Raw genomic sequence first — 22,323 nt, forward strand, 5'->3', positions numbered from 1 at the left:
GTAATGAAAATGTTCAAAAACTGATTTTGGTGATGAATGGACAACTATATGATGGGACTGTGAACAACTAATTGTACACTGTAGATGCTTGGAGGGTATGTGAATGTATCTCAATAAAACTGAACTGAAGAAAAAAATATAATAATCCCTCCTAATTTTGAGTTCTACTTTTGTAATTTCTGAAGAAATTTGTTATATTTTGCTTAACTTGTCATTTCACAAACCATTTCTTTTGCACATCACCTATTAACAAATTGATCATACTTTGACGAAAGGTATAGTGGTGGTTTTTGTAATGAAGCTTTGGAAAAGATAAAAGATAAAAGGGTATAAATATATATTAATATAGGAGTGGACACAGGCATGTATTTCTGGCATGAAGTAAAAATGGTCAAAACTAAAATGATATAACCCTGAGTACTAGCAATTTACTTTGAGAAATGCCTATTCAGCTATGCAGACCATTAAGTAAAGGTTAATGAGAGCTTTGTCCACCTCAGTAATTCAAGTTACTCCAAAATCCTGGAATGAAAACAGGGTTCAAGAGTTAGGTTAACAACTTAATGTTTTATGTTATTAAGAATCACAACTCATTTTGAAATTATTCCTTTGACAAGGCTTCTAGTTTTCGTGTTCAAAAATTTTTCCTCATGTTTACTTAGAAAAGCTAAGCTGTTTTTCACAATTCTTTGAAATGTGCATTTTATGTCATTACAAAATCAAATTATATGGGCTATAGTTAATAGCATAATTATAATATTGTCTCATCAATTGTAATAAAGTATCATACTAATGCAAAGCATTAATAAAAGGGAAAACTATGAGTGGGGGGCGTATATGAGAAAACTGTATTTTCTGCATGATTTTTCTGTAAACCTATAACTTCTCTAATAAACAAAATAAAAAGTAAATAAAATTAAACTGCATTAAAATGAGAAAAAAAAATTAGGCTCTCAAAGATTTTCAATAACATGGGGGAAATATTCTCAATATACTAAGAGGGAAAAAAACAGATGCAACCGTTATCTAATTTCAATTTGATTTAAAAATATATGTGCAATGTCAAAATGTTAAAATTGGTGGGTCTGGGTATCTAGAGGGGGATATGCTAGAGTTCTCTGTATAGGCTTTGTATTATTTTTCAACTGTTCTATAATTTGAAATTATTTCAAAATTAAAATAAAAATAAATATATGTGCAAATATATATGCATTTGCATAGGAAAAAAAAAAAAAAGGACTGAAAATATACCAAGGTGCAAACAGTGGTTATTTGTAGGTAGTGCCACTATGGGTGACATTTTTCCCTTCTTATGTTTTTATAGTTTCCAAATTTTCTACAGTAAGCATGCATGATTTTTATAACCAGAAAATTTAAGAGCAGAGGTAGGTCTGTCCAGCTCCAAAGCTATTGTCATTTCCAACATACCATTTACTAATCAAACATTTATTTAGCTCCCACTATGTACCAAGCACAGTTAAATAAGACATAGTCTCTGCCTGCAAGTAATTTATGTAAATCTAGGGTGGGGTTTTGAACCTGAGTCCACAGACGGTTGAGAGAAGAGGAGCTCATATGCTCTTTAAATTACATGCACTGTTGTACAACTGTACACTTTCTGGGGCATAGGCTCACAGCTTTCAGTGTAGCTTAGTGGTTAAAATCAGACTACCTGGGTGTGAATGCTGAATGTCCAATTACTAACCGTGTGATCACAAGCAAATTAGCTAACCTGTAGAGGGCTCAGTTTCCTCATCTACAAACTGGGAATAATAATGGTACCTACCTCAATAGTACCTACCAAAAACAGATTGTTGGGAAGATTAAATGAGTTGACACACTGAAAGCACTGGTACTATATACCTGGGACACAGTAAGGGCTCAAAAAATTAATTAGCTGCTAATCATCATCATCACCACCATTACTACCACCTCATCACCAGGTAGAGAGACCCGGAGCAGATTAAGGACTTCTAGAAAGGTTGTTTTCAGCTTGGATAGAATTTGTTCCTCATTTCAAAACTGGCAGTTAGCATCATATTCATGATGGGCATACTACAATAACTATTCTATTCAACTAATTTCTTTTTCCAGGTTCTCTTGATTTCTAATGAAACTCTTCTGAGTGTTCTATAAAATTTACAATGAGGCATAACATCAAAATGTGCAGCATAACAAACAGCTCATGCCCTCTTATCTTCTAATTCATAGGAACAAGCAATTTTTCAAGGCTATTGTAATGGAAGGAGGCTTTGAGAGACTTATCTGCCTTTCCCCTGCCTTTCTAGGCTATGCGGCTCTGATTCAGTTGTTCGTCCAAGATTACTCTTCACAGGGCAAACTGCAAAATCTCCTGAGCAGTCCATTCATCTAATGAGTGATGGGGGACTGTGACTGCATTACACTTAATGCTGATTCTTCCATCCTACAGTCAAGAATCTCAACAAGCAATCATTACTTCAATGCTTTCAAATTCAACCTCTTAGGTATTTAAAAAAAAAAAAAAGAGAGAGAGAGAGACCCTTGGCTTTGTCACTGGTGCTGACAGGCATTTGCTCTGACCTGAAAATGTTTTCATCAACTTGATTATCATAACACACTTTTCTTCAGCAGGAAATAAATCTGGACCACGCATTAACATGGTACCAAATTCCTAATTCAAAGATACCTGTTTAATATAAAAAGTAAAGAGCCCTGGCAACAAAAGAATACCAAACCAGGCATTGTGACTCCAGAGGTCACATGCTTCACAGTAAAGGTCAGGAGCACAGGCTCTAGAAACAGACACTCCAGGGTGTGAATCCCAGCTCTAGCCTCTTATTCTAGTTTGCTAATGCTGCAGAATGCAAAACACCAGAGATGGATTGGCTTTTATAAAAAGGGGGTTTATTTCGCTACACAGTTACAGTCTCAAGGCCATAAAGTGTCCAAGGCAACACATCAGCAACTGGGCACCTTCACCGGAGGATGGCCAATGGCGTCCGGAAAACCTCTGTTAGCTGGGAAGGCAGCCGGCGTCTGCTCCAAAGCTCCGGCCTCCAAACGGCTTTCCCCCAGGATGTTCCTCTCTAGCAAGCTTGCTCCTCTTCAAAACATCACTCCCAGCTGCACTGTTCCCTCTCTTTGAGTCAGCTCATTTATATAGCTCCACTGATCAAGGCCCACCCTGATTGGGCGGGGCCACGCCTCCATGGGAACATCCCATCAGAATCATTACCCACAGCTGGGTGGGGCACATTCCAAGCAAATCTAACCAGCACCAAAACCTCTGCCCCACAAGACCACAAAGATAATGGTATTTGGGGGACATAATACATTCAAACCGGCATACCACTCAAGAGTTGTGTGACTTTGGGCAAGCTGCTTAACTCTCTAGGCCTCAGTTTCCTCATATGTAAAATGGGGATATCAGTGCTTTTCTCATGGGGTAGTTGTATGTGTTGTCAGCCACTACATGTAAATGAGTCAATACACATGAAGAACAGTTCCTACAACATTGTAAACATTCATTAAACGCTTGCTATTATTACCTATTGCACTACACTGCCTTCAAAAAAGGTAGCATGAAAACACACCTGCTAAAACATTGATTTTTATAGTACTTAGGTTGGACGATCAGTTCACACATGAACTTTTGTCATTCTGCCTCACCACTTAAATAAGTTACAAATACATCTCCTCCCTTTCTCTCCCTGCCCCCCTTTATATCAAAGATTACATAATTTTTTAAGAAGTGTAAAATCCATAGACAACCATATAGTTTCATACACTTGATCTGGGACGGGAATCAGCTGAGAAAGGAGAGAAAATGGGGAGGGTTAGGCCTCTCAAAACGTGGAGTACTAGGATACAGATCTGAGAGAATTCACACAAAGCCTTAAATTCATTGAAAACTAGGAGGTACAAAGAACTTTTGAGACCCCTAGCCCAACTCCCACATTTTACAGATCAGGAATCTAAGGTCTTGAGAAGTGACGTGTTTAAGATCTTCCAGTTCACTAACGACAGAAATGAGACACTTTCTGTTACCTGTGTCTTACATACGTATTCTAACTGTAAAGGAATGAGAAAGGCATTTTGGAAAGGGGAAAAAGCTTGGAGGGGTTAAGGTCATGACCTGAGAATTATAGCTAACACTTAATTAGCATTTATTATGTCCCACGCACTGTGCCAAGCACTTTACATAGGTGACTATATGATGTTTGCAAAACCTGTGTGTAGTTACTATTAACTCCACTTTTGACAGAGGAAGTGGAGGTCTAGAGAGAAACTTGCCCAAAAATCATAAAGACAGTGAGTAGTAGGGTCTGTAAATAAACCCATGCTATGACTCCAGAGCTGGAACATTTACCACTAAACTCTTTTGCCTGAGCTCCAAAATTAAAATAAATAAAAAAAAAAAGGAATGAAGCCCTTAATCCTAGAGTCTTTCCTACCTTGAAAAACAACAACAAACAAAACTTTTCTGTTCAGAGGCAGTGCAAAGACACACAGTAAGGTGTTTCTTGGTTATTTTAAAAAATAAAAGTAGATAATATTTATTTAGAACCTACTTATTCTGTGTTATGGAACACCATACACACATTCAAGTCCCTGACTTGTACAAGGCTACACACCTGGCAAATAGTGTGGCTGAAGGATGTAGGGGCCTGTGATGGTTAAATTGATGTATCAGCTTAACTAAGTTGTGGTGCCCAGTTGTTTGGTCAAGCAAGCATTGGCCTGATTGTTACTGTAAGGGTATTTCATGGATTTAAATCATTAGTCAGTTAGTTACAATCAACAATGGGAGATTGCCTTCAGCAATGAGGTAAATCTCATTCAATTAGCTGAAAGACTGAAAAAGGAGACCTGATGATTTCAGCATCAAAAAGAATTTCTCTCTATACTTCAGCCAGCCAGCTTCTCCAGGGAAATTCAATGAAATCTTCATCAGTTCACTGGAGTTCCCAACTTGCAGCTTCCCCCATGGTATGTTGATTTGCTAATCCCCACAGTTGCTGAGGTAATTCCTATAATAAATCGCTTAATATTATATATATGTGTGTGTATGAGTATATATATTTGGGGGAGGGGGTGTATGTGTGTGTGTGCACGTGTCCATCTATATAAACTGGTGGTTCTGTTTCTCTGGAAAACCTGACTACTACAGGGCCCATGTAACTCCAGTGTGGCTCCAAGGCCCACTTTCCCCACCTAGTCAGCGGATAGTTGTGCTTGTACACCCAGCATAGCTTTATTGAGCTCAGCCAAATATCTTTATGTGAGGCCTGACACTACATGGAAAAGAAATTCAGCATACCTGCTCTTAAGGAGCATGTAAGAGAGTTGGGAAGAAGAAACCACTTTAAGCTTAAAATCCTCCTTTTTTTATACCTTAGTAGTTAAGTATCAAAAGTACTGAAGAGAATATGAACCCTCAACTTCCTATTACACTACTCAGATCACCCCAGCCTTCAGTACACCTCTGTGTCTTTTTCACAGATGAACTCCATTCCTCTCTTCTCCAAGAGCTGTAAGTTTTTCTTCTGTCTGTGAAGAAGTGGGAATTATTTTCATCTCTATTTTCCTCTTGTCCATCACCAGGGAGTATGACAAGAGGGTTAACTTAAGCCACTAACCAAAAAAAAAAAAAAAAAAAAAAGCAGAAGAGAATAACTTCTCTATTGCCTTTAGCTTCAGGAAAGAGCCTATGGGATTCCACAGTATTTGCTCAAAAATGTTCAAAGACAGATGAAAAATTTCATTCTCAACATTTTGCTGCCCAGGGAAAAAAAGAGAACTCTGGGGTCCAATTATTCTGCTATCTTGGACTTTGACCTTAGAAAGTGTCCCTCTGGTTTTAACCTGACTGGAACTGAGGGCAGCTGACAGCAGAGTGCCAGCTGAACAAGCAGCTTGTGTCTATGGTGGTCAAATTTAATGACTGCCAGGGCTTCAAAGCAACATTCAAAAATTTAGTACCAGGCCAAGCCTATGGGCTTAATGAAGAAAATCAGTAAGTTTCACTGTTAAATTCAAATGTATTAGTCCCTACTATGTTCTCAATACTATGCTAGGAGCTGGGTAATCAAGAGTAGCAGGCCTTTCAAAATCAACTAATATCTGATTGTACAAATAATAAAACTAGAGAATGAGAAGAAAAAGAGGAAAAAGAAAGAGTGAGCAAAGTACAAAAGAAAAGCAACAGAGAGAGCCAGAGGCTTGCTGTTTGCAAACAGTACTAATGAGGGAAGTATTTGGAATTTGAAATTAGGAGGAGGAAAGTCTCAACACATACTACCAGTTGGACTGGTAGTACCAGAATGGCTCTTGACTCTCTGTCTCCCTTGCTTCTGCTTTTCCTTGGCCATTTGGAGCTTAAAGCTTGAAAAGCAACCTTAAAAAGGGGGAATAAAAAGTTGAGTTCTAAACCTGACTTCAGCTTTGTAGCCTTGAGCTCCTTGACCTTTCAAAACCTGTTCCAAGTATAAAATGGTGTTAACATGTATATCGGAGTCCATAATGCTATTCTTACTTCCCTTTATATATCTGAAAATTTCCAGAATAATTTTCTTTAAATGGGGGTGACAATACTTACCTGCTTAGCTGCTATGAGGATTATAAGAAATTATTATGTAAAACACCTAGTACAGTGCCTGGCACTTTGCAGGTGCTCAATAAATGTTAACTATTACTATCAACATTGCGATTTTTAAAGTTCTGGGTAGAGGTATGGAGAACAAAATACTATGAAAAAGTGAACTAATGACCACAGATTTAGAAATACCTGGGCATCCATACCACAAGGATAATCTTTAGGAATATAGGTCCTAGTGCTGCTGCTCACCCTTTCACCCACTTTCACTTTCTCCTACTGCTTCATTCATCTATTCAACACATATGTGCTGACAGCCTACTGTGTGCAGGACACAGTGTGCTAGGGATTGAGAAGTGGAAGGTGTTTTAGTTTCCTAGGCTGCTCAAGCAAATACCATGAAATGGGTCAGGTTAAACAGTGGGAATTTATTTGCTCACAGTTTTGAGGCTAAAAGAAAGTCCAAATCAAGGCATCATCAAGGCAATGCTTTCTTCCCTAAGACCAGCATTCTGTGGCTGGCTGCCAGGGATCCTTGGTCCTTAATTTGTGACACTGACAAGGCACATGGCATCTCCTGGTCTCTCCCAAGTTCTGTTGAATTTCATCTTCTTGCTTCCCATGGCTCTCTGTGTCTGAATCTCATTCCGCTTTTATAAAGGACTCCAGTAAAAGGATTAAGACCCACCCTGAGTGGGCTGGGCCACACCTTAACTGAAGTAACCTCATCAAAAGGTTCTACTTACAATGGGTTAACACGCACAGGAATGGATCAGATTTAAGAACATGCTCTTCTGGGGTATATACAGCTTCAAACCACCACAGAAGGGGAGGAAGACAGACTACAGAAGAGATTTTAGGGGAAATATAACAGGATGGGCTTTGGGCAGGGAGGTCCATGAACCACCTAAGTCATATGCAAAAGGTTTTGCATATGTGGGTGTGTACAACTTCTCTGGGAAGCTCTAGAGGAATTCTAGGAGGAAGTTTTTCTTCTAAAGGTAAGAATGAAGGCCCAATATACCTAACAAGAAGCATACAAAATTTAAAGAAGAAAAACCATAAAACACTCCTGAAAAAAATCACGTAAGTAACCTTGAGCAAATGGAAAGACAGACCATGATCTTCAATAGGAAGACTTAACAACATAAAGACATCAGTTTTCCCTAAGTTAATTTATAAATTTAACACAATCCCAACAAAAATACCAACAAGTTGTTTCCCCCTGAAACTAGACAAATTGGTTATAAATTGACTCACATGGCAGAATAAATAAGAAAAGCAGTCAGGAAAACCTGGAAAAGAGCAACATGAGATAAGTGGTCCTTCCAGGTATTACAACAAATTATAAAGCCTCTAAAATTAAGATGGTTTTGTAATCACATATGAACTGACAATCAAACCAATGGAACCAAACAGAAAACCCACTAAGAAATACAAAGCTTAGTATTCAATAAAGACAGCATTTCAAATCAAGAGAGAGAAGTTAAGAATTTTTAATAAGTAGTGTTAAGACAACTGGCCAGCCACTAGGAAGAAAGATAAAACTGAATCCTTCCTCAAACCAAATACCAAGTAAAATTCCAAAAAGATCAGATCTTAAATGTAAAACAAAACAAAACAGAAAACACACACACACACACACACAAAACAAAGAAACAAACAAAAAAACAAAGCCACACATATACTAGAAGAAAACATTAATGAATTCCCCATAAATTGAGTGGGGAAAACTTCCTAACTATGACTCAAAATCCAAAAGCAATAAATGGTAAGGCTGATAAATATGATTATATAAAGATGTACAACTTTTGTACAGCAATAAAACAACATATGCAAAGTCAAGTATATGACAAACTAGAAAAAATATTTTTGCAACTTATCCCACAAGGGGATAAAACAAGGAAACAAACTAAAAGTATACTGAAATGTTATTTCTTACCTATCAGACTGGCAAAAATCCAACACTCTGACAGCATACTTTGTTAGAAAGGTTCAGGAGAAACAGGCACTTTCATACATTGCTGGTAGGCATGCAAAATAGTACAGTCCGTATGAAGGGAGAGTTTTAAGCACCTGAGTGGCATGTTCAGATTTGTGCTTTACAAAGATCATTGGCTACAGTGTACCAAATGGATTAGAGAGAAACAAAGCTGGAAGCTGGCTGACCAGCTAGAAGGCTAGTGCTATAATCTAGGACAAGAGATTATAGTTGCTTTAACAAGTGGAGGAGAAAAGGGAAATCAACAGGCCATTTGGAGATGGGCAGTGGAAGGAGGGGTTGAAGGGGAAGAAAATGGGATGACTCCCAGGTTTCTGCCTTTGGCAACTCTATGGTGCCACCCACTGACACTAGGAACTAAAAGAAAGTACCAGATGGAAGAAAGATCTCAGGTTCACTGCTGCCAAAGCCCCTGCCACCATCTTCTGGAGCTGGTGGGGAAAAGGAGCGAAAGGAGTCAAACAGGAAGAACCAACAGTCAGGCCGTAATCCTAGAAAGTTGAGAAACAAATGAAACCAGCGGGTTAGAGCACCTCTTGGAATATTTTCTCAGTTAGAATCACATACTGCTCACTTTTGTTTTGCACAAAAATTTCATTCAAGTAACCAACATTTGGAGCTACAAAAACTATTATTTACACTGTAATCTGTTCTTTCTAATCTCCCTCATCCTTCTTGAGCCCTTTCCTTCATAATGCTCCAGGGCCTTTAGCAAAGGTCACCCAAGCAAATGCCTAATGGGTGAGACAGATAATGCAAATAAGTAACACTTTGGGATCAGAGAAAAACAGAGCACACCTGTTAGATCCAAAAAGGAGTAGCTGCTTACTCAGCTCTTTCCCAATATGTCAGGTTAGTAGGACTTCTGGTTTTTTTAAGAGAAACTGGGAATCTGGATTTTTATGTAAAATCTCTCATGTCTAAATGTAAGCAACTCATTTTTAAAATGTTTTTTAAACACTTTATGAGCCAGACAACTTTTCTGGCCTATTGCAGTTTTCCACAAGGTCCCGTTTTTACAGAATATCCTAAGACAAATATTGAAAAAGTGTATTTTGGTCCTTTTATTTCCTTTTAGGTACTGATAGAATCAGAGATTACATCTAGGAATTGACTTTTTCAGAGGTCTTAGCATTAGGTAAGTTCAGAAATAAGCATGGTGTCAAACTAGAAGCTACAGAAGGACTCCTGGACAGATGCAGGGGAAGCAGCCTATTCTTTACTCCTCTGTCTCTGCTTCCTTGATTCTATCCCTCTCCTTCTCCTTTTCCCCTTTCAATGCTACTTTCCTGAATGTGAGGAACTGATTCCATCTTCAAGAAGTTGGTACCTAGAGGTAAAGTATTAGGCTTCTACTACCTCTACACCTGTCAGAAAAAAGCAACATGGTATCCACTAATAAGGATGCCAAGACAAAATTGCACTCAAATTTCACCAGGCTCATGTAAAACACTCCACAAAATAATGACAAACAACCACTTCTGTGGTATTTCTGAAGCACTGCATTGGGTAGATATCTATAATATTCACAAACGTTCAACTATACTTGACCGCTTTAAAGAGAAAACAAAAAATGAAAGATAGTTTCAAAACTCTGAGGTCAAGGTCGTAGATTAATGGAAAGCAACTGGTTTCAGGGGAGATTCTCATCAGTACGTGGGTTCACTGGTGTTATATGTGACGTTTCGTTGTTGCCTCTGAACCTTTTGAGGGGTCAAGGACCTCTCTGAGAACTGATTAAATAAGGAACTCTCTCTCCATAGAAATCACATTCACTCAATTTTGCAGGCAACTTCAAAGGATTTATGGATCCTCTGCAACCCAACCATTTACCCTGGATTAACCATCCTTGCCATATGGATCAACTATATAATATTTACTTTAAGGAAATGAAATACTTGGTGTCATTATTTTGAGGATTTGGAGTTAAGCAATAACATTAGGGAAATGTAAGGAAAGCCTGCTTGCTTTCTCTATCCTTGTTCTCTCCCTTGAGGGCTGCTGGAGACTCAAAACTGCATCCTCTCTGTAAATGAAATACCACACCCTCTGCAAGACTTAAAGAAACTACCTCATTTCTGAATTTAAAGGCCCTTAATATTTCTTTCTTCTACATAGTTAGTAGCTTGCTTTCTCCACATTATCAAACAATGGCTTTAGAAGGCAGGCTATTGGAGGTCCAGAAAACCAAATATCCCAATTCAATTTCCTTGAGAAAATCGAAGGGCTCACTCTTTTGAAGAGTTGAAAGAGGCTGAGGGGTCATTGCCTTCCCCCAGGGTGGTGGTACAGGCAGTACTCCAGAAGGCTAATGTAAATACTCAGTGTGAGGCAACAGGGCATACCAATTTGTTTTTCAATCTATTTTATTTCAGTTCAAAGCAACATTGCAGACAGCCCAAGAAAACAAGCCACACTTTGGTTATACTCAGTCTTTCTCAATCTCCGAAAGCAGTTAAGTATTGCCAAAGTGTAGCTTAGTTTCCTGGGCTGCTTGTCTGCAATGATGCTTTGAACTGAAATAAAACAGACTGAAAAACAAAGTGGTATGCCTTGGCTCTTCCTGCACTTTCATATTATCCTTCAAAGCTAGTGTTCCCACCTACTCTTTACTGGAACCCAAAAGACTCAAATCACAGTGTAAAACTGCAATACTTTAAATGTGAAGGTCCCACCCAAACCTAAAATAGCAATTTAATTCAGGGCTTGTTTAACATTTCATTAACATGCTACTCTCTCTCCACTTCCTTGCTCCATTTACTTGCTGGATTACATCTTTTGATGACATGTACAATATGGTTACCGGATACAGTTTAAAGCAAAACTTGACACTGCTATTCGTTCTATATAGTTCCCTTGATGTATTACTTGCCTCTATAATTTTTTATGCTCATGAACATAAACATTATCCTATTTTTCCTATTCAAAAAGTCCGCTATTTACTTTAAAGCAGTCAACATTCTGCTTTTAAGCATGAAACATTATTTTGAAATCTTTTAGAAGGGAACCCCAAATCATTTGCAAATACATTTTTAAATGACCACCAGCTAGAAGAAGCCTACCATTTTCACAGAGTGCCTTAAGAAAATGTACATGGCTGCAATGGAGGAACACCAATAGTTTCAAGCTTAAAACCCTAAAGTGCTGAAAAATACTTGGCGTAGTCAATTGCGTAACCGGTTAAGAAAAATTAAATCCCATTGGAAAAGTTCCTTTCTAACAGAATTTTTTTAAAATATAAGATTTGTTCCCTTCCCCCCAAAAGAGAAAAACACTCTCCTCCAATTTTGTCTGTTGAAGTAACACACTTCCGGATTTGTTATTGCCTAGCACTTTAAATTTCCATTTGGGGCCAAATTTGGTTAGCTTTCCTTAATTGGAATTCTGCAAAACGTGTAAGAGGAAAACATTAAAACGATTACATTCTCTTATTTAATCTGCACAACCCTTGGAAGAGGTACCATTATTAACACTTTTACATATTAGACAACTAAACTGTAGCTTGCCCAAGGGCATGCAGCTCTAACACTAGTAAAGTTGGGTGCAGGGGCAGAGACTCAGAACACAGGATCTTAACCATAGCACAATCAGTAGCTTCTTTCAGTTGTCCCAACAGCCCCATTTCTTGCCCACCTCCAAGTCTCTAAACCTGAGGAAGTCACCCTGCTTCTCTCCCTTTTCCCTTTTGCTAGACTGGATCATCATCACTCACCAAGGTTTCAGATCAAACCACCCTCCTCAAGAGAGGTCTACCCTGACCACCCCTGTAAAAAGTGAGTCTCCCAGGGTTAGTTTCTATCTCAACATTGTCTTGTTTCCTTTACAGAAGTTGCCACAATTTGGGGTAATTTTATTTATTTATTTACTGTCTGCCACTAGGTTTTGGCTTCCAGAAAGCAGTGCCCAGTTATATCGTCTTCATTTTGGTATTCCTAGGGCCTAGCATGGTGGTGCCTGGTACACAGCAGGCACTCAAATTTATTCATTTGTTCAATGAATGATTTGACTTTGGTTATTTAATAGTTACCCAGAAACACCAGGTTGTGGGCACCAGCTAGCAGCTGAAGATACAAAACAGGTAATGTGTGGACCCTGCCCTTGAGAACCTCCCAACATAGTAGAGAGGACAGTAAACAGCTAGAACAATAAAAGGTGGTGTGATCAGTTTAGATTCAGATCCCAGTTCCTTAATGCACTAGCTCTGTAACTTTGGACATCTCTCCTTTCCTAGTCTTGGTTTCCTCATCTGTAAAATGGGAATATTAATACTACTTATGGAATAGTGTTGGTGTCAGGATTAAATGAGAAACCAGGTAAACAGAGCACTTAGAGCAGTACCTGACACACAGGAATCACTCAATAAATACCAACAACTAATTTTATTATGATGCTATGACAGCTGTTTTGAAATTATCTTTGTTTACCTGTATATCACCTGCTCACATCCCTCTAGAATTCAAATTCCATGGAGAGGCAGAGTTCATATTGCTCTTGTACATCACTATATTTTCTGGGATTTGACTCATCCCTGGTACATAGCAGATGCTCAATAAATACGGAGTGATGAATACATGCATGCAAGCATGGGGTGTTCTGAAAACATTCAGTTAAACTAGTGATAAATTTGGGAACTATTGCCAAAAGAGAAACGCATCTAACTCAGAACGGGAGAAGTCGGCTGAAGGGTGGCATAAGTCTTATTATTTAGCCAAGTAGAGAAAAAATTCACTTTGCAGTGGTAATAAAATCTCCACAAATCATATAAAAATTTGAATACAATTCCAGGCATAGGAAGGCAATATGAACTGGGCCACCAGGGAGGGGGATCCCTTCCAAGAATAGGTTCAATTTGTCAACCCTTAAATATTAACCTCTCAGACCCTACATCAACACCTACTTTAAAGAATTGTTGGCACAACAGCGGTATGTATAAATATAAAGCACTGGCTTATAAACCATTATTGCTCTGCGAATTAGGGAAAACAATACATCTTTGAATAGTTAAGTCAGTAAAACCAAGAGTGGAAGGCAGTGTTTTGTCAACTAAAGAGCTCTAAGTGCAAAGGGCGACTTTCTTCTTTCTGTGAGAAGTGACAGGAGGAATCTCAGGACGACAGCACTGACTCAGTCTACTTGCGTCTAGGGCAGGGGTCGGCAGGCTTGCTCCGCAGAGGGCCAGACTGAAATATTTTCGACTAGGTGACCCATGCAATCAAAAGCTATGGGCTCTCTGTCCCAACAACTCAACTCTGCCCTTGTAGTACGAAAAAGCAGCCACAGATAATAAGTAAACGAAGGAGCATGGCTGTTTCCAATAAAACTTATTTATGGAAGTGACGGAAATTTCCCCCAACCATTTAAAAATGTAAAACCACTCAACTCCCGGCAGACAAAAAGGCGGAGCTGGGGAGGGAAATTTGGCTCAGGGTTGTAGTCTGCCGAGCCTGGTCTAGAGACTCAAGAGAGAGGGAGAGCGAAATTGCGAGAAGCCTCAGCGAGATGAGGCCAACGACCGGCCGAGTGGGAGGCAGGGAGACAGCCGGCAGGCCCCAGGCCGGGTCGTGCGCCCTGACCTGGTCCCCGGGGCCTATCCCCACGGGGAAGTGCAGCGGGGCTTGCGCTCGGGGTGTGGGCCCCCTCGGGGTCCACACCCACACCCCTGGGCAGAGTGAGGCGGCTGTGACTTGAAATAGCCCCACAGCGCTCGCCACGCGGAAAGGTCTCTGTGCCCCTCATTGAGGGGGCCTTTCGGGCCTCAGCTGAAAAAGGGGTCTCCACGTAGAGCCCCAGCCCCGTTTCTATGGTTACCTGTTCAGCACCGATTCAAACTGCCGTTCTTTATTGACAGCGCCATAGAGGACACGAACACTCCTGCCCGAGGGGAACAATAAAGCTTTCTTCATTCAACAGCGCCACAGACGCCAGAAGGCGGCCATTTTGATGGCGGCGCAGAAGGGGTATAAGCCGGGAGGAGGTGGCCGGGCCTTCCCCGCGCGCCTGTCACGTGCTGGGGGCGGGCCTCGCGGGGGGCGGGGCTTGAATCACGCCCTCGCTCTCCACCAGTGCTAGGACGCTGGGGTTAGCGGGCTGTTAGCCTCTTCTCTGATCTCTGACCCTTGGCCACTCCTTCCCCTCCCCAGATCCTCTCCGAAAAGTTCTAATGGCGTTCCACCACCCCTGGCTGGGGAAGCTCTAGGATTAGGATCTTGTTTCAAGGAATGGCAGAGAAGTAGCTACAAAAGGCTTCTCTCGTTTTCCAAAACATTTTCATGTGCAAGGCGGAGATATGACCTCAGCCTCGTCCCCAGGCGCACTCTTATTGGTGGAGAGGCTTAGTGCTAGTCGGATGTGGTAGGCGGGCAGACAGAGTATCAGCCAATCATGGTTCCGTAAAGGCATTTTGATCCCCCCCTCTCCCTTCTCCTAGTTTTAGGATTTAGTGGTTTGGGGGGATAACGTTCATAGCTTTTCGTTTGTTCAGTTTTCCTCTCGTTTTGTCAGACACTCTGCGTCCCACGATCCACACAGTATCAGACAAATTAAGTGACATCAGTGCTGACCCTCTGTCACGCTGTCAGTCTGTCACTGACAACGCAACCACTTTCTCTGTCCCTGCCAGTCATGCCGCCCAGATCCAGTTGTCTTAGTAGAATGGCGAGCTCCCTCTGTGGCTACAGCTGTTGCAACCACAGTGTCAATATTCAATCATTCTGAGAGCTGTCACTGTCACACTGACTCCCACTCAATCACTGATTTTAATTACAACTCAATCTACTGGACAGAACTGTCACTCTCATTGTTGCTGTCACCCAGTCGATCATTTTTACTGTCACTATCTGATTTTCGACCACTGTCAATGACCACAAAATCCAACCAATACAATCTAGCTCTCTGACTGGGTGCCCAGCTGTCACCCTTTCAGTTTTCACTGTCATTGTCACTCAGTTACTTTCACTGCCACATAGCCAAGCCAATATTTAGGTCCCTGCAGGGTATGCAGCTGTCTCTGTTACTGTCCAATTAGTCACTTTTCACTATTATACTCACATGTCACTGTCACTTTCAGGGTCAGATTTACTGTAGCTAACATTCAGTCACTTTTGAAGTCTTCCAGAGCCACAGGAACAGCTGCTGTGTCTCCTAATCACTAATTTCCACCACTCATATTTATCCTTTAGTGAGAACCTTTCAATGTATGGTTGCCAGAATTAGCAAAAAACAAACAAACAAAAAAAAAAAACACACAAAAAATCAGGATGGTGCTTGACACCTAGTAGATGATCAAGAAATATTTATTAAATTAATGGATTGTTAAAAACCAGCATTATTGCCAATGTACTATACATGCATGTGGATGGCTAGAGGCTCATCCAGTCTCAAACAATGGGAATAAGTCTGCACAATCCCTCCGTCCCCCCGCCCACGCACCCCATGTTCCACTTAACAAGACTGCATACTATAGAGACTAAAAAGAAAAAAAAAAAACAAAACAGAGAAATGTGGCCACCTCATAAATGGGATTCCTGGAACACTAGTTATGAAGAATAGTTTTTTAAAAGAAGGTTTTATTTTTTATTTTAAACGGAATATTTGTTTATTGTAGAACATTTAGAAAATAATGGGAATGAATCAATTCTTTCAAAGGATTGTTTTAGACATAATAAAGAATGCCATCTCCAACATATCCATTCACCAATACCCACTCAAGCACTTTTGATGGTCTATGGCTACTGTTTCCCTATAATAGTCCAATTGAGGTTTGGCATTATTGGAAATTCCAGTGGGACTGACTTGACTACAGTTCATTATCAGAGAATAGGAAAACAACAGTTGGACCCTCTCAGCCTCTCAGCTTCTCAGAGACCTAGAAGGCCTTTGGGAAAATTATGTGTGTTTCCCAGCTCCCAGAAGCACCAGAAGGACCCAATCCTTGAATTGGAGGGGGATGGTACTTGAGGACTTTTCAACACTTTTTCTACCACAACAGAGAATGTTCACAGGCCACCATCCCATGTAAGGTGCCTCAGGTGGCTCCAGCTAAACTATCAACAGTTTCTGGAATGACCATTACATTAGAGGAAGGCTGAGGTAAATAGTACACAGTCTAATTCCCTAGAAGGAATTAGCACAGCCACAGTTACTTCAACAGCTAATGATAGCAGTCATCATTTATTTAGCTCTTACTCTCTGCCAGGCACTGTGTCAAACTATTTATCTCATTTGATTCTCACAACCACCCAATAAGGTTAGTAACATTATTAACCTTATTTTATACAAGAGGCAACAGGGTCAGAGAAGGTGAATAACTTGCTGAATCTCACACAGCTACTAAGCAGCAGAGTTGGGGTTTATACCTATGAAGTCTGACTTAAGAGCCTGTTCTGTTTCCCTCCATAGTAATGACTTTTGCTTTTTACAAAATATAGGTTCATTATAAAGAATTCAAGGATTACAGAAAAAAAAACAAAGAAGAAAGTAAAACTAGAATCACTCGGAATCCTTTCACTTAGCGGTAACATACCATTATAGATGAACGTCTCCATCTTAGTCATATTTTTATCAGTTGATGAAGAGACAATGATGACAATTTTCAAACAGTAGGCACTATGTGCTGGACACTGTTTTCAGTGCTCTCCATAAGTTAAAACATTTAATTTACTCAGCAAGAAATGGCTAGCCATAATTTTATTAAAATGAGCTTATTTAACATATTCAGGGATCACAACAGCAGCCAACCATCTGGTGATGTTGTCCTTCTCCAAATCTGGTTCTTTCCCCAGTTTTGCTATCTTCTCTCCGCCTTCCAATCACATCCTGAGCCCGGAGTCTGCAAAAGCTGAGTTTTAAATAATACCTTTTGTGCAGCTGCTGCCTGGTCAAATATTTCCGTTGTTCCACAAGGCACTGTTGTTATTTGTAGAAACGAAGTGTGCTGGAGGCTCAACATATGCTTTTTATTTGTTGGAATAGGTGTCTGGGTCTTGGCATTCTCTTTCTTGGCTTTTTAAGTGTTAGAATTTCATTACCCTTCTCCAGTCCCAATGAAGGGTAATGGTCTTTAGATCTTGCCCAGTGGTGACCAGAAAGTCTCAGATGAGGATGCTGTTGGAATTTGCTGCATAACTCTGAAAGGTCAGCTGCCTGCTCATCCATCTGTATGACATAAAACGAGGAAGAAGGAGATGCCTAACTCCAAAAAGGCTGCCCAGTCAATGAGAATTTGGAGCACTTCTGTGGGCCTGTCCCCACAGATATGTAAAGTATGAATTGTTAGCCTCAGTTTCCCCAGAGGCAAATGCTTCATGGATGCATAGTTTCTGTTTGGGGTGATAAAAATTTTTTTGGAACTGGATAGTGGTGATGCTTGCATAACATTGTGAATGTAATTAATACCACAGAACTGTACACTTGAAAGTGGTTAAAATGGGAAATTCTGAGTTGCATATACAATACCACAATAAAATGCTTTAAAAAAAAAGGCATTATCAAATTTAGAACGATGGAATCAATAGCTCCACTGAGATGGCTCATGGCCCTTCATACTCATCTGACCCAAAACAACTGAAGCGATGATTTTGCAGACAAGCCTCTTCTTCCCTCAGACTCCCCGGCTCAGAGAGGATGGCCACCCACCATCCTCCACTGGACTTCTTGGGCCAAACACCTGGGAGTCATCCTTGACACTTCTCCGTCCCTTGCCCTCATCCAGTCACCAGCTACTGTTGATTCTACTTCTAAATATATTCTCTATTTACTGCTAAAGTCCAAATGGACTTTATCTCTTTCCTACTGTAATATCCTCCTCCTACAACCACTTTTGACGGCCTTTACACTGTTCTAAAAGCAGCAAGACAGAGTAATCTTTCTTTTCTTTAAAATCAACTTTACTGACTTTCAGTCAACTAAGATGGCAGCATAAGACACTCCAGGATGCCAAGCCCCAAACAATCTTTGAACAACTAGCCAAAACTGGCAGACAGCTTGGCAGGTGGACTTGCTGCCCTCCCCTCTACATGGGACAGGCGTCCCAGAGAGTGAATCTCCCTGGCAATGTGGGACATGACTCCCGGGGATGAACCTGGACCCAGCATTGTAAGATTGAGAAAGACTTGTGGACCAAAAGGGGAAAGAGAAATAAAACAAAATAAAGTTTCAGTGGCTGACGCTGTGGAAGACAGTTTGATGGTTCCTCAAAAAACTAGATATTGAATTACCTTAGAATCCGACAATTTCACTGTTCATTATATACTCGGAAGATCTGAAAGCAGTGACACAAACAGCTATTTGCACACCAATGTTCATAGCAGCATTGTTCACAATTGCCAAGAGGTGGAAACAACCCAAATGTCCTTCAACAGACGAGTGGATAAACAAAATGTGGTGTATACGTATGATGGAATACAATGCAGCAGTAAGGAACAAGGTCATGAAACATATAAAAACATGGATGAACCTTGAAGACGTAATGCTGAGTGAAATAAGCCAGACACAAAAGGAGAGATATTGTAAGTTACCACTAATATGAACTCCCTGAATAATGTAAAATCAGTGTCTTATAATGTAGAATATAGGAGACCTAGAGATAGACAGAAGAAAGTAAAGGAGGAATGATAACTTAACATGTACAGACATGATATTGAGGGTGAACTTAAGGGTATGGGAATGGACAGGGATGATGGTGGTTCATTAATGGGATTATAAGTATCAGTGCCTCATTGAAGGTGAACGTGATCAAAAGTAGTTGCTTAAAGGCGTGTAACCCATAGGGTAGCTCTACAAATATAAATAAGTGTTTTCATGGTATACTTCTAAGGTATGACACTGGTACAAAGAGTTAACAACAGAGAGGTATATGGAAAAACTATCCATTACATATTGTATTAGTTAGGGTTCTCTAGGGAAACAGAATCAACAAGAGATATCTATAAATATAAGATTTTATAAAAGTGTCTCATGTAACTGTGGGGATGTACGAGTCCAAATTCCATGTGGCAGGCAGCAAACTGGCAACTCCAATGAAGATGTTCCATGAACTCCTCAGGAAATGAACTGGCAACTTCAATGAACTTCTCAGGAAATGCTTCACTGGTTAGCCAAAGAAGAAGTGAAGGTCCTTCATCTCTATTGCTTAAAAGTCTTCAACTGATTGGATTAAATCCAGCTGATTGCATTCTCTCATTGTGAAAGACATGCTCTTCATTGATGCAATCAGTCACAGCTACAGCCAATTGATGATTTAATAAACCAGCCTTTTGGTTTATCAACCAACCACAAATGTCCTTGCAGTAACGGTTAGGCCAGTGCTTGCTTGACCGGACACCAGGGTACTATCACCTGGCCAAGTTGACACATGAACCTAACCATCACACATATTATAGACTATATTTAATAGGAAAACCAGCACAACACTAACACTAGTGATGAATAGTTAGCAGCTGCTAAGAGCTCTGGGATGTTTTGTGTTATGATAACGGTTTAAAATTGAGAGTGATGATGACTGAACAATTAGTGAAGATAATGTGAGACACTGATTGTTTATCTTGGACAGAATATATGCTATGTGAAATTAGGAACCCCTTACTTAATAAGTCAAGCCCTCAATCTTGAGGCTTGCTCTTGTGAAACTTAGGGCTGTAAATGGGAGGCTAAGCCTTTCTATAATTATGTTCAAGAGGCACCTCCAGAGAACCTCTTTTGTTGCTCAGATGTTCTCTAAGCCCAGCTCAGCAAATAAATTTATTAACCTCCCTCCTACATGGGACATGACTCCCAGGGGAGTAAATCTCCCTGGCGATGTGGGGCATGATTCCCAGGAATGAGCCTGGTCCTGGTATCGAGAGATTGGAAATGCCTTTTTGACTAAAAGGGGGAAAAGAAAGGTAACAAAATAAGATTACAGTGGCTAAGAGATTTCAAATAGAGTCAAGAGGCTATTGTGTAGGTTACTCTTATGCAAACTCCATCCAGATATCCCAAATGGCCACAGTATGCCATGCCCTAACCAGCAGTAGTCCCAAAATACTTAGGTCCCTATCTCAGGTTCTATAAAAGTTTTACCCAGTGAGTTTATCTCTCAGAAACGTCAATCCACCCATATTCCTATGCCGGACAAATCCCAAAACCCAGAGGCAAGAGCCTCTTTAAAAACAACAACCAGATGCAGCCCCCTTCCCCATAATGTCAACACCCCTTATTGGTATGAACAAGTTAGTGTGGTCACTGCCTAGACACCCCTGAAGATAGAGAGAGTGATTACATGAGAGGAAGGAGTAGCAACAGAGAAGATAGGACTTAACAAAGGATTACAAATACTGAATCTTTATATAAATATTTTTTTGGATGCTGGGGCATTAGAATAGCTAGAAGGAAATAACTGAAATGGTGGAACTGTAGCCCATAACATTCTATAGCTACTTGTTAAGTTGCACTTCAAAAGTTATCATCTTTCTGTATGCATCTTATATTTCACAATAAGGAAATAATGGAAATTGTGGGACTGTAACCCATAACATTCTTTGAAATTTGCTAACTACTTCTTAAATAGCATTTTGAAAGTTATCTCTGTTATGTATATATGTTAAATTTCACAATAAAAAGTATTAAAAAAGTTTCAGGGGCTGAGACATTTCAAATTTGAAGTCAAGAGGTCATTCTGAAGATCATTCTTATGCATTATATATAGATCTCCCTCTTAGTTTTTAGCATATTAGTATAGATGGAAGGAAACACCTGAAACTGTTGAACTGCAATCTAGTATCCTTGATTCTTGAAGACGATTGTATAACTATTTGGCTTATATGGTGTGACTGTGTGATTGTGAAAACAGTGTGGCTCACACTTCCTTTATCCGGTGTATGGACAGATGAGTAGAAAAATGAAGACAAAAAGTAAATGAATAATGGGGGGTATGGGATGTTTTGGATGTTCTTTTTACTTTAATTTTAATTTTTATTTTTTGGAGTAATGAAAACGTTCAAAAATTAATTGTGATTAATGCACAACTATATGATGATACTGTGAACAATTGATTGTACACTTTGGATGTTTTATGGTATGTGCCAATTTGCAAAGACTGTGAAAGGTGCTTTTTGCTTTGGTTTGTTTGTTTTTGTTAGCTCCTGGCACTCAAGGAAATCTGTCATATCACTTTATGGATACAAACTTAAGGAACAAAGAGCTCAGGGCTAAATCCCAGAGTTGCCACTTTAAAATATTAAAATGTGCAGTTGGCAACAAAAGATTATAAGACAAAGAAACTGGAAATGACGGTCCATCCAAAGGACCATGATACAACTCCAGAAACCATCAGTGAAGAGGACCAGACTTTGGACATACCAGACAAAGACCTTAAAATAATAATCCTCACTATGGTCAAGGAGTTAAAGGAAAACACAGAGAAAGTATTAAGTGATATGAGAAGAAAAAAACAATGAATGAAAAATAAGAGAATCTCTTTTAGATTCTCAGAAAGAACCAAACAGAAATACTGGAGTTGAAGACCACAATAAAAGAAAAGTTCTCTAGAGGGTTTCAAGACCAGATTGAGCTGACAGAAGAAAGAATCATTGATCACAAAGACAAGAAAATTGAAATGATTCAGGCAGAGAAGAAAGAAAAATGAATTTAAAAAAGGAAACAGAGCCTAAATGACCTGTGGGACACCATCAATCATACTGATATAGACATTATGGGAGTCCCAGAAGTAAAAGAAAGAGAAACAGGGTCAGAAGGAACATTTAAAGAA

The 22,323-nt window shown here is 39.8% G+C and overlaps 1 protein-coding gene across 4 annotated transcripts in view; it reads right to left on the reverse strand.

The window, feature by feature from the left end:
* Nucleotides 1-14,522, reverse strand: part of ZBTB40 (zinc finger and BTB domain containing 40) — a 97,493-nt gene extending 82,971 nt beyond the window's left edge. For 3 of the 4 annotated variants that reach the window (XM_037828241.1, XM_037828242.1, XM_037828239.1), the window contains exon 1: nt 14,388-14,522. The gene's annotated coding sequence lies outside the window, so the exon portion shown is untranslated. Of the gene's footprint in view, nt 1-8,950; nt 9,071-14,387 lie in introns of all 4 variants that reach the window. The other variant, XM_037828240.1, reaches the window with a different exon arrangement.
* Between the last annotated feature and the right edge of the window lie 7,801 nt (nt 14,523-22,323).

This window comes from Choloepus didactylus, chromosome 2 (assembly GCF_015220235.1).
Source record: "Choloepus didactylus isolate mChoDid1 chromosome 2, mChoDid1.pri, whole genome shotgun sequence".
Classification (NCBI taxonomy): Eukaryota; Metazoa; Chordata; class Mammalia; order Pilosa; family Megalonychidae; genus Choloepus; species Choloepus didactylus.